The sequence below is a fragment of the Dendrobates tinctorius genome, unplaced genomic scaffold (assembly GCF_039654945.1).
Source record: "Dendrobates tinctorius isolate UK_male_01 unplaced genomic scaffold, ASM3965494v1 ptg000094l, whole genome shotgun sequence".
Lineage (NCBI taxonomy): Eukaryota > Metazoa > Chordata > Amphibia > Anura > Dendrobatidae > Dendrobates > Dendrobates tinctorius.
The window spans coordinates 9,785,202-9,798,425 of NW_027361762.1; the positions used below are offsets into that span (position 1 = coordinate 9,785,202).

General features: G+C 43.0%; 1 long non-coding RNA gene across 1 annotated transcript; it reads right to left on the reverse strand.

Moving 5' to 3' along the window:
• Window positions 1–2,847: 2,847 nt before the first annotated feature.
• LOC141098699 (uncharacterized) lies at window positions 2,848–10,499 on the reverse strand. The gene is made up of 2 exons (XR_012234318.1): window positions 9,635–10,499; window positions 2,848–3,378 (listed from the first exon to the last, which is right to left on the reverse strand). It is a non-coding gene; the product is annotated as an uncharacterized lncRNA (long non-coding RNA).
• Window positions 10,500–13,224: the final 2,725 nt, after the last annotated feature.

Genomic DNA, 13,224 nt, shown 5'->3' on the forward strand with positions numbered 1-13,224 from the left:
ATTAATAGAGCAAAAGTCGCTATTAAATAAATCATTAAACGTCACTATGGTTCATTTCTAGGGGGTACCCACGACAAATAGTGGCTAAAGCCTTTAGAGCCTCAGCCCAGCAAGACCGTCAAGATCTCTTGAGACCACGACCTCGCCAACAATATATGGGAGTCAATTTTATAACAAGATTCAACAACCAATGGCAAGACATTTAGAAAATCCTCAATAAGAACTGGGGCATTCTTTGTAATGAACCAAAACTTATCCCCTTCATTAGTGAGATTCCTAGGCTGATTGCCAAATGAGTAGGTAACCTTCGGGATTCATTGTGCTCTAGCCACTTTAGGAGACCCACCATGTCATTAGGTAGGGGAACCAAACTGATGGGCACATTCCCATGCAGGAACTGTACTATCTGTCCATACGTGGTTTGCAATAGACAAGTGTGTGCTCTTTCTCATTCAAATCCCATTCACACATGGTGTTATTCTAATTGCCGGACCATGAAGGTTTTATATCTACTTGTCTATGATTGCCCAAAACTCGATGTTGGTCATACCGGCCAGGAATTGCACCGGAGAATGCAACAGCACATGTCAAGTATTGCTTGTGCAAAAAAGGACAATGCTTCCGGTAAGCCAATCACATCTGCGGCATCACATTTCTTAGATTTCCATAATGGTTGTTATAAAAATCTCCAAATCTACAGATTAAGGTTATTGATAAGGTTTCCACCTGTATTTGAGGAGGTAGCACCATGGATGAAATCCTCAGAAGGGAATCCAGGTGGGTCTATAATCTTAATAGTCTGGCCCCAGGTGGTCTGAATGAGGAAATCTCATTCACTGATTTCTACAAGAAATAAGGCCATTCTTGAGAATTTTCTTTCTATGATTGACCTATTCTCTTTTTCAAAATATATAGATTCATCAATCATGGGATGGATCCTTCATCAATGGTCACCATAGTTCAATTAACCATCTTTGGTCCAGCCTTCCCCATCGAACTTCATTTTGGACTTCATTCAACTATTTTACTGTTGTTATCAGTCTATGTATCATGGTGCCTCCCTCTACTTGCTGATCTCCCCACTATGTGCACTTTCCCTGTGGTCTCTTTTAGTGATGACATTAGTATTACAAGTTTTGATGTACCTTGAATGTTCAGTGTTTATTTTTATGCACTTGCCTTGTAATTCGGCTCGGATCGTGTCTCCTTGACGATTTTACCTTACTTTCCTCTAAAATTCAGTCCTGTGCATTCTCATTAGTTGATATTTGTTGACTTCTGTTTATGTGCCATTGTATGCTCTATTCTACACTTTGGCTACATTTTCAGCACACTTTTTGTGTCTCTCTTCTGTGGTCCACACACATCCATGGACACCAATTAAGGGTTATGCCCACTCTTTGTCTGGGTATTATAACTTGTTTGTCTGTAAACACCTGGTATTTATTAATATGAGCCGTCTCAATGTGGGCATTTATTTAGGCATTGCTTCATTAATATCTCTAATTTTTGTTATAATACAATCTTTTAAAATTGGCAGTGATGTCTGATAATTTATCCAATATCGACTCTCGATTTACTTTTGTGCAACTTTTGTACCAGGTTCAACAGCGCCCTTTCTCCTTCTTTAAGGGGGTTTATCATCATTATCCACATTGGCTCTATAGCGCAGAAATAAAACAGCATAGCTAAATACTTTTTTTTTCATTGCTGAGTTATATAAACTGCATGATATTTTTGCTGTATTGAACCATCTTTATTCTTTTGCGCAAACGCATAATATGTACTTCATCAGTGGGGCTATTCGATTATTTATTTGCCCGATCATTAGACTAGACCGAGGCATGGGTGTGCAGGTGCTATTGCCCCCAGCTTCTCATACTATTTGTAGCCTTTGATGATGATTTAGTCTTGGCATAACATCAAATCTTGTGTATTTCCAATGGCTGGACATTTGCTCACTCTTGTTCATATGCTATTCCATACTTTGGCTATACTTCTATATTTATATTTCCCTGTTTTCTCCCTTGCGGTCTATGCAAACCTGTGGACTTCAGTAGAGGAATATGGTTTCTTTATGTTTGGACACTCTATTTTCTATGTCTGTTAATACCTGGCATCCAAAAATACGAGTCTTCTCTGTATGTATGTGCTTATGTGCCATTTCATCAATATTTGCAACATATGCTACAATATAGTCTTCGAAAACTGACAGTGACGTTTAATGATTTACATAATATCGATTTTTGATCTATAGAAACCACTGGAGCCATAGGCGGAGGAGGACATGACTTGGGGATGGGTGGACCTTTACTCCTGCAGCTTTTTGGTATAGTGTAGATTTTTAAGCTAGAGTGATGTTGCTTTCAGAGTAAGAAGCACAGTTTGTCTGTGCCTGGTGAGTTACTGTGAGGAGGGTGGGGCTTATATAGAGCAGGAAATCTGTGTCTCTCCCTCTTTCTTACACAGGATGAACAGGAGGAAGCATGTCTGCAGTTTCAGGGAGTATAATACTGGGGTTATCACCTCACACAACAGATGATAGGAGCACATTCACCTTAGACATAATTTACTAGTGTAGTATCAGCACCTACTTTATGTATGGGACCAATATTACCTCAGCGATTCATGTAGCTGCCATGTCCCTCATGTGCATGCTGCTTTTTTCCTCACAGACTGTGAGATAACTTCTGGGTGACCTCCCTGCAGACATGTTTGATATACTACTCTGCACTCACCTCAGACATTGTGTAGTGTGTACTAGGGTAGTATCAGCTCCTACATCATATCTGGGATCAAGATTACCTCAGTAATTCATGTAGCTGCCATGTTCCCTCACTTATTGCAGAGGCAGCTTTTGTGTGACCTCCCTGCAGACATTTCTGATATACCACATTACTGCTGTATTATACAGAGTCTTCATGAGTTCTGGGTTTATGTATGATAGGACAGGGCAGGGACGCATACAGTGTCTGCCATTACTATGGTGGAGCTGGGCAGTCACATGTATTAGAGACACTGGTGAGAGGAGCAGTCGGGGGATGGTATATGTATGATGGTGAGAGGAGCAGTCGGGGGATGGTATATGTATGATGGTGAGAGGAGCAGTCGGGGGATGGTATATGTATGATGGTGAGAGGAGCAGTCGGGGGATGGTATATGTATGATGATGAGAGGCTGCACTTCATGTCAGTGCACTGTATACTGACCCTGCTGTGTGCTGATTACCCCCCTTCCCAGTTATGGAGTCTGATGATCTGTATGTGGCCTCATCTCTGTTACATACTGTGATGCTGGGTGTGCAGATCCTGTGTAACCAGGTTACTCACTATATGTGGTGTATGTGTAAAGGCTCTATTCCTGTGCTGTATACTTAACCTGTACCACAGGTCTGTATACATGATATCACTCCTCACTCTGCTATATACTGATCATGCTGTGTGCGGATTATCCCCCCATCCCAGTTATGGAGTCTGATGAGCTGTATGTGACCTCATCTCTGTTACATACTGTGATGCTGGGTGTGCAGATCCAGTGTAACCAGGCTACTCACTATATGTGGTATATGTGTAAAGGCTCTATTCCTGTGCTGTATACTTAACCTGTACCACAGGTCTGTATACATGATATCACTCCTCACTCTGCTATATACGGATCATGCTGGGTATAGACATCCTGTGTCTCCAGGTCATTTTCCTGGCTGTACATATAACCTGGACATGACTTCCAGCTTAGTGCTTGATTTCTGTAGCGATTGCTGCCTTTAGTCCTCCCCCTCATATATTGCATGATCAGAGTATACCCACCAAGAGCTTATTTTATATTACCTAAGATGGTGGATGGAACAGGCCTGAATGGTTTATGTTTTATCATGTGTAAAATAAATAATCGGTGAGTGACTCGGCACATTTGAGTGTGCACTAATAACTCAGCACATGGTGGGCAGTGAGTGGGCACTCCTAGTGTGAGGCTGCACATTGCTCTGGAGTACACATCATGGGCCCAGTTTTCAGCCCTGTCTCCTGTCTATTGTAATTGTATGTAGTAGAGTGACTGGCTGGGATACAGAACTTGCAGTTTTCTGCACACACACCTATGGCTGCAGGCAGCTTATATTACACCTACATGTTTCTTACCATTTATGCGCAGCTGGTGATTAGAGTCTGTAACTGCTGTAGAGGAGCAGGCAGCTTCTCATATAACACAGCATTGCCCATCTCTGTCTATTTCTGGACCTTACGATGGGATATTTTCCATTATTAACCTGTTGTATACCTTGGTTGTAAACCTGTGAGTTTTTCACCCTCACTTATCCCACATTTTGTGCGGTTGGAGGGGTCCTTGAAGTTGGTTAAATATGGTCTGGGGGATCCATTGGGATATGGTTTCCTCCTTTTGGAATTCAATATGGTTCTGGATCTGGTGAAAGGTGGAGGGGAGTTTCGGCAAGGGTTTGTCGATCCCCAGGAAATTCAAGTGAACATCGGAACCCTTGTGGTTATGGTGCTCCCAAGCTGGTGGGGTAACGGCTGGGAGTAATTGTTGGTACATTTTATGTTCACTTTATGTTTGGTAATCACTGGATTTTGGGAGCTTCAAGGACTCCTACCAGCGTGTTAATATTATTTATGTTTTGATGTTTTATGGTATGTTTGTTTTAATAAAGGTGTGAATAATAACTTAAAAAAAAAAAAAAAAAAAAGGGGATCAGTTTATACTCACTAAGTGCTTATTTTATATTACTTAAGATGGCAGATGGCACAGGCCTGAGTGGATTACCTGGAGCCTGGTGGTTAGAGGGGTCCTAGAAGTTGGTTAGAAATTGGTCTGGGGGATTCATTGGGATATGGATTCCTCTTTTTGGAAGTTAATATGGTTCTGGACCTGGTGAAAGGTGGAGGAAATTCAAGTGAACGTTGGAACCCTTGTGGCTATGTGCTCCCGATCTAGTGGGGGTAACAGCTGGGTGTAATTGTTGGTACATTTTATGTTTGGTAATCACCAGATTTGGGAGCTTCAAGGACTCCCCCCAGCGTATTAATGTGATTTATGCTTTAAAGTTTATTTTATGTTTATTTTAATAAGAACATGAATTTAAAAAAAAACAAAAAAGAAAAAAACAAACAAACATTTGTTTTCCTTTTAGTGGGTCCTTGAAGCTATTTATAAATTGGTCAGTAGGGGTAACCATATTAAGTATGGACCTCTGGGTGGGGTTCTTGGAGTTGATGCTGAATCAGCAAAAAGGAATTGGAAGTTAAAATTCTGGATCTGGCTTTTGGTTACGGCTCTGGACGGGTAACTCTGGACGGGGTGTTACCCGGGAGCTTTTGGTGGTTGGACTTCCCGGAATGGGATGTTTGGTGCCCTCGAGCTGGTGGTTTACGGCTGTGGGTAACGTGGATTTTTTTAAGTTCTTGTGTGTTTGCCAAAATATTTAGCCAGTATTTTTGGGGCTCCAAGAACCCTCCCCTCATGTCGTATATGATTGTGTATTTAATACTTATTGTAAATGTTTGTTATTTGTTAATAAACTGGCCGTGGACCCCCCCCCCTGGGTTTGGAAGGATAACCAATTCAGGTATGGCACCCTGGTTTTGAGGGGTAATCATCTCGTGTATGGCCCCCTGGTGTGGAGGGTAACCATCTCGTGTATGGCCCCCTGGTGTGGAGGGGGTAACCATCTCGGGTATGGCCCCCTGGTATGGAGGGGTGACCATCAAGGTATGGCCCCCTGGTCTCCAGAAGCATTTATATTTTATAGGACCCTGTTAGGGTAATGTCCCTGGGGTCAGGGCAATCATATTTTGCATGCCTACAGAAGAAATTGGCTCCTCTGTGCCAGGGACCGCGGCTGGAGGGGTGAAGAAAACAAGGTTGTCGTCTGGACAATGCAGTTATCTAGTGCACAAAACTGAAGAGCACTGCACCTGATCTGTGTGCCCTTGAGTCAGTGGGAGTGACTAAGGGTAAAGTAATCAAGTGCATTAACATGAAGGGCGATATGCCTATTCCTGATGCCCTTGAGCTGGTGTGAGCGGCTAAGGGTATCATCAAGTGCATTAACACAAAGGGCAGTATGCCTACTCCCGGTGCCCTTGAGCCAGTGGGAGCCGCTAAGGGTAAAGTAATCAAGTGCATTAACAAAAAGGGCAATATGCCTATTCCCAATGCCTTTGACCCAGTTGGAGAGGTCAACAGTAAATGTTATCAAGTGCATAAAAAACAATTAACAATGGCGTGGCCGGGTTATTAATAATGCCTTTGTAGACTTTTTTCTGCTTTAGGTTTATTTAAATTGCTGCTTCCAGATATTCTGAATGTTATTTTATGGTCGGTTATAATGTTGATATTATATTGTGTATAGTTTTAATTACTCCCTATTTATAATATCTTTCTATTGATATGTTCATCACTTTTCGGGTAGTGATAGTAAGTGGGTTTAAGACATTTTACTGCACAGCTACTGTAAATAATGGTGGTTTCTAGAACTAAAATCTGTGATTTGGTGAATTATTAGAGCTGGCTACAATACATGCGGTATAATAGTTTTTTGAGGCATGACAGATGTCATTATGCAGGTATTCAGATTGTGGCTATGACCTTAATTATGGCTTACTTTCCACATTCCCCATTATGGGATCCTCATTGCAGGATGTTTAACAACTGCTATTTTGCTGTAGTTACCGTATTATCGATTATAACTTGGTAGCATGGCATCGATAAAATTAATCTGTCGGAGCTCTGGAATTTTAATTTTATTACTTGTGTGCACAGACTTTCCATAGCATGTAGAAATGGTTGATGGCTTTATTAGGCATGGTTGGTGGGGGCGAGTCCATTTAAGGTGTCAAATGGCCTCTCTGGTGGCGGTTTAGGAGTCAGGTGGAAGTTGCAGGCAAGTTAAGGTGGACTCATTTTAACTAATAGAGGATGTAAAACCTCATGGTGGTGAACAGGCTCGGCTTTGGTGGCCAGCCTCAAGGACGTTGTAATGGTAACGTCAATCAGGGGCGGCCACAGTGGTTAAGCACAGGAGTGAGGATAATGGGGTCATTGGTGCCCTGAAAGTTTACTGGCTCTGCTTGAATGGCAAGCCAGTGTGTGCCGCCCCTTTATGGCTGTCTGGCCTGGTTCTGTATGTCAGACAGCTGGGATATCACAGTACTTGTCAATCCCAATGTACTAGCACTTCACCTGACTCCTACTGTGATTGTGTTAATCCTGTGATTTAAATAAAGCTGTGGCCATTTTGACAACCAAAATAATGTGTTGTGTATTTATTCTAGTGCCTAGGTTTACTGTAGTTATGGTGGTTTTAACATGGAGTGGGGGTCTGTCCCATATCCATAAGTCAAGAAACCACTGCAGCCATAGGCAGAGGAGGACATGACTTGGGGATGGGTGGACCTTTACTCCTGCAGCTTTTTGGTATAGTGTAGATTTTTAAGCTAGAGTGATGTTGCTTTCAGAGTAAGAAGCACAGTTTGTCTGTGCCTGGTGAGTTACTGTGAGGAGGGTGGGGCTTATATAGAGCAGGAAATCTGTGTCTCTTCCCTCTTTCTTGGACAGGATGAACAGGAGGAAGCATTTCCCGCCCACCCGCCCTGTTTACAATCATTGTCCTAAAACGTTTTGATTATTGCTTGTATGATGAATGCTTTATTGTATTTTTGAAATTACCATGTATATCTTGTTCCTGGCTCAATTTTATCATGGCTATAAAGAGTTAACAGCATTAACCTTCTAAGCCCAAGGGAAGGGCCATCCTTCAGCCATGGTTCCCTAGAGGTTTCCTCCACAGGGGGTTTTTCCTCTCCTGAGTGCTGTAGGATGACTCTTTGTGAGTCGGAGGTTTGCCAAGCTAGTCCCCATAATGCTTTTGCAGGGACTTCTAGCTTATAAGTTTACTAAAGTGATTTATTAAAAAAAAAAAAAAAAAGGTGTCAAATGTGAATTTATAACCCGTCACAGCTTTGCGGTTTAGGAGTCAGGTGGAAGTTGCAGGCAAGTTAAGGTGGACTCATTTTAACTAATAGAGGATGTAAAACCTCATGGTGGTGAACAGGCTCGGCTTTGGTGGCCAGCCTCAAGGACGTTGTAATGGTAACGTCAATCAGGGGCGGCCACAGTGGTTAAGCACAGGAGTGAGGATAATGGGGTCATTGGTGCCCTGAAAGTTTACTGGCTCTGCTTGAATGGCAAGCCAGTGTGTGCCGCCCCTTTATGGCTGTCTGGCCTGGTTCTGTATGTCAGACAGCTGGGATATCACAGTACTTGTCAATCCCAATGTACTAGCACTTCACCTGACTCCTACTGTGATTGTGTTAATCCTGTGATTTAAATAAAGCTGTGGCCATTTTGACAACCAAAATAATGTGTTGTGTATTTATTCTATTGCCTAGGTTTACTGTAGTTATGGTGGTTTTAACATGGAGTGGGGTTCCGTCCCATATCCATAAGTCATGATGTACAACTCTCTAATGCCACCTTTTCCCCTCCTTTAAGCGGGCTTTACTGCTACCTTCCATATTGGCTTTATTGCGCAGAAGTAAAATATTTATTCTTTACTTTCTGCCAAGCGATGCTGCGTCATGTTATCTTTGTTGCATTGACTTGCCTTTATGCCAGTGCGCATGCGCATTTTTAGCATATTCTCCGGGTTTCTCTATTGTGGTCTATGCCCACTTGTGAACTCTAATGGAGGAATATGGTTTCTTTATGTTTGGACATTTTATTTTCTATCTCTGTAAATACCTGGCATCCAATAGTACGAGCCTTCTCTGTATGTATGTGCTTATGCGCCATTTCATCAATATTTGTAACATATGTCATATCATTTTCAAAAACTGGCAGTGACGTTTAATGATTTTCTTAATATCAACTTTTGCTCTATTGATGTACAACTCTCTAATAGCAAGCCCGACCAACAGACTCTGCTGAGGTATGGGTGCACAGGCGCTTGTGCCGCTGGTCTCTTGCATTATTTGTGTTAACATGTGGTCTTGCTGCCCATTTTCCTTTTTGTTTTATTAAGTTTTATGCGCACATTTGGTTGCATACCTAAGTACTATTTGGGGCCTCATTTGGGGAGCCTATTTACTTACAATCGGGGCAGACATACCCACATGAATGGCCAGATGTATATGTAGTTCTCTGCCATGTACCCATTTGATGGGGATGACCATGTGACCGGAAGGTCCTTGCAGCTATGTCTGTCTGCACATAGTCTGCTTTGTCATAAAGGTCCTCTCATACACTGTTCATGGTTTACTGCTTTGCACCTGCAACATAGGGGTAAGAATTAATGATGAGCGAACGTGCTCGCCACTACTCTTTACTCTGTGTACTCGGTGAGCACCGAGCATTTCCAGGATTACTCGGCAAGAACTCGGGTCTCCAGCCAGCATTTTTGGCAGTCTTTAGAGACCCAATCACCATGCAGGGATTGTCTGCCAGACACTATAACACTGCAGCCATCTTTGTTGTGGTCTTGCAGTGATTGGCTGGCCGCACAGCATCATCAGGGGTATAAGAGACCAGACGCCGCCCTGCTTGGCGCATTCAGCTCCGGATTAAAATAGTGAAGGGACAGATGCTGCCGAGATAGAGTCAGATTTGGGGATTTATTAACCCTCCGTCAGGCGCAATATAGATTCTCCTCAGTTCATGCGCAATGTGCCTGACAAGCACAGGTCAGAAAACCACCTATAGTAGCTACATATTTCAATTTCAGGACTATAGAAGTAGTCAGTGACCTTCATAGGAATGTATTAAAAGAGATTACACCAAATCAGATGCAAAAAAAAACATTTATTAACCATAAACTTATTAAAACTAAAAGTACCACTTTTCGGTAGTACCGCCAAATAGGCTCCAGTTATCTTTACTTAACTATTGCTTAAATATAAAATTATGGAAAAAAACTTAAAGGATATTGCACTTAGATGTTACTTAATTATTTTCTACTCATCTTCAGTGGTTTCAATTGCAGCAGAAGCAGCACAGGTACACTTAGAAAAGCAAGGCTGGCAGACGAAAGTTGCATGGGAAAGGCAGATTGATTCTTTACATGTTTTGCAGTCATATTTAGAAAGCCTTCTGAAACCAGATACAAATGAGCAGGTAGTACAACTGCGTCTTTTAGAAGGTGGTAGAGTCGGTGTTTGTTCTGGAACGTCCTTGGGACGTCCTTTGTATTTTTATCTTTGCCCAAATAATAAGCTAGATCTGTGTCTGTTTCCTCTGTATCAGTGTCATCACCATCCTGCTCTGTTCCAGAATCAGTGTTACATTCTGCTACCTCATCTTCAGATGAAATGTCACTAGATTCCTCTAAATCCTCAGTTACTGCTGGTTCTTCCTCATCATCTTCTAACAAAAAAATCTTCATTTCTTCTAAATGAAGGGGTTTAGATGAATCATACTGTTTTCTGGCCATTGCAGCAGAAAATCTGAAGCAAGAGAGAAGGAGTATGTGTTAGGGCGCAATGTGCCTTAGAAGCCACCCTCCTTTTGTCTAAGAAAACAGTACTTATGTACACTAACTTAGCATTAATCCTTCATAAAACAAGCTAAATACACAATCGTGATGAATAAAAAAAGAAAATACTAACCTTTCAATTTGTGTTGAAATCAGGCGCAATGTGCCTGAGAAGCCAAAGTGTTGATATCTGCTCACTAGAAGGTCTGCTGAGTCACTGTAATATCAGGTTTCACAGAGCCTGTAGAGTCAGGAGATAACTAGGAGGGGTGGGGTTTTCTGATAAGTGGGCAAGGAGAGAGAAGTGAAACTAATTACTGTGTGCCTGTCAGATCTATTGCGCCTGATGGAGGGTTAATCAGTGTGGGGTCTACTAAGGACTAATTCCGTAGTATATACAGTAGGTTGCAGTGTTAGATAGTGAGGGGAGTGTATGTCGCTCTATACATATCAGTGCAAGGCCTGCAGGCACTGTATGTGTGTATATAGATATCATTGCATACATCATGACAGTCCATTCCATTACTGTGCTGCTGCTGCTACCTATATGATATATTGACCGTATATACCTAGCTCCAGTTATAATTGGCTAGGAATTTTTTTTGCCAGGTTAATAGAGATTATTTTATTGCAAAGCAGCCCAGAACCTTTTTTTTTCTCCATTTGCGTTTTGACACTGCACAATGCAGCCAGATTCTTTTCCTAGCACAGCCTGAAAATCCAGGAATTTTAAAGTGGTCCCAAAAATCACTTTTGAGTGCGCAGAGAAATCTTTCATTTTTATGTGGTACGGTAGATAGGGATGAGCGACTTTGCCTTTTTTCGGGTCGAAAGTCGGATCAAAAGTCGGATCGAACGCAATCGGCCGATTATCGTGAAAACTGACTGAAACACGAAACCCAATGCAAGTCAATTAGGAAGAAAAGTCGGCAGTGAGTGGAGGACAGGAAACACACCTACAGTGCCCATTTTAATGCCAAAAACATCAATTCTTAATACTTAAGCTTGTCAACCTTAATTTACTTTATAATAATAATTTGGCATTCAAAACTGGGGGCTATTTGGCTAAAGTCGTGGGGGGGTAGGGCTGGCTCCAGATTTTCATGGGCCCTTGGCCAAAGAGTGTCACTGGGCTCCTTTAAGACATGCCACAAGTCATGATCCTCTGATAAGGCAGAGAAATAGCGGTATAGTACAATGAAAAATACTTCACTTCTTACATCTCATGACTGATATCCATTTTAAATTCTCCAATAGCTCCAAAAACGGACAGTATATTACTCCATACAGTATTATGCCCACTGCATAGTGCGTTATACAGAGTAATGAGGCCCATATATTTCTCCATACAGAATCATTGGTCCCATATAATGTTCCATACAGTATATGATGAGCTCCACATAATGCTTCAGTATATGTTGGTCACCATGGATGAAGCTCCACTGTCTTAAGGGCCCAAATAATGCTCCATATATAATGGGCCCCATTTTTAATGCTCCAGTGTATAATGGGCCCTGTAAATGCTGCTCCAGTGTCTGGTGTCCACCTTTGGAATGCTCCAGTGTATGGTGGGCCTCATATATCATTCTCCAGAGTATAGTGCTCCCCAAAAATTGCTATCCCAACATTGAAAACAATTAAATAAGTCTCCTCGCTAGGAAATCCCTCTACTAGTCTGGACTCCTCGTTGTCCCCATCTTCCATCTCACTGCACTTGGACTGTTTAGACAGAGGGTGTACAGACGTGATGTCATCACGCTCTCTGACCAGAATGTCACTGTCAGGAAACGTGGAAGACGTCACGGCGGTGGAGCAGGGAGAGGTAAGTATTTCAACTTTTCAAGTGCTGTGATCCTGAGCAAACAGGGGGGCCCACTCGTTGGCGACGGCACTGGCACAGGGCCCCTCATAGTATGGTGGTGTGTCAGACGGCGGGTGGAGGGCCCTCCCACCAGCAGAGACACTTTTGCGTACAATGAGGGGCCCTGTGCCAGTGTCGTCGCCCATGAGTATGCCCCCCCACCTGCTCAAGGAACCTGCACTTTCATCTGCACCTTCCTCTTTGTCACCGTGTAAGGTGGTACAATGTACCAGCAGAATCACCTAGCAATGGCTGGGCATCAGAGCACTTGTGGCGCCCCCCAGGAGTACGGTCGCCACAGTGGCATTACCTTCCTCCTAGGGAGTGTGATGTCATGCTTGGGAGCAACGAAGGATCTCTCTAGCAGTTAAACCAACACACAACACAGTTCCCACTCCAGGCCAGCAGGGAGACCTCTGAACCTGACTGCTGAGGAGCTGCTCTCTGTGGTCGGGAGCAGGTAAGTTAGGGCAGTCTGTGAAGGGAAGGGGAAGTGTGTGGATGTGAGAAGGGCAGCTGGAGGATGAGCAGAGTTAAGGCTCACTCCTAGCTGGAGCATATGGTCCTGATTTCGGTCTCCGAGTTTGTAGGGACACTGACGGTCCTGCAGCAGAAACTGGAGGAAGTAGCAGCTGTAAATGCTCTGTTCCCAACTAAGGCTCGGAGGCCCCAGCAGCGACGTGTGTGAGCCGGAAGGAAAAGGCTATGGCTGCCTGCCATATGAGAAAGCTCCAAAAGAGAGTCAACAGGAGGAACTTCAGTGAACTCAGTACTGCGAGTACCTCAGATAAGCGCTAGAACGGAGGCCACACTACCTATCTGCAGAGAGAGAATTCCAAATTTGCTTCCAGGCTGACCAACTCCTTCTCCATCTGTACTC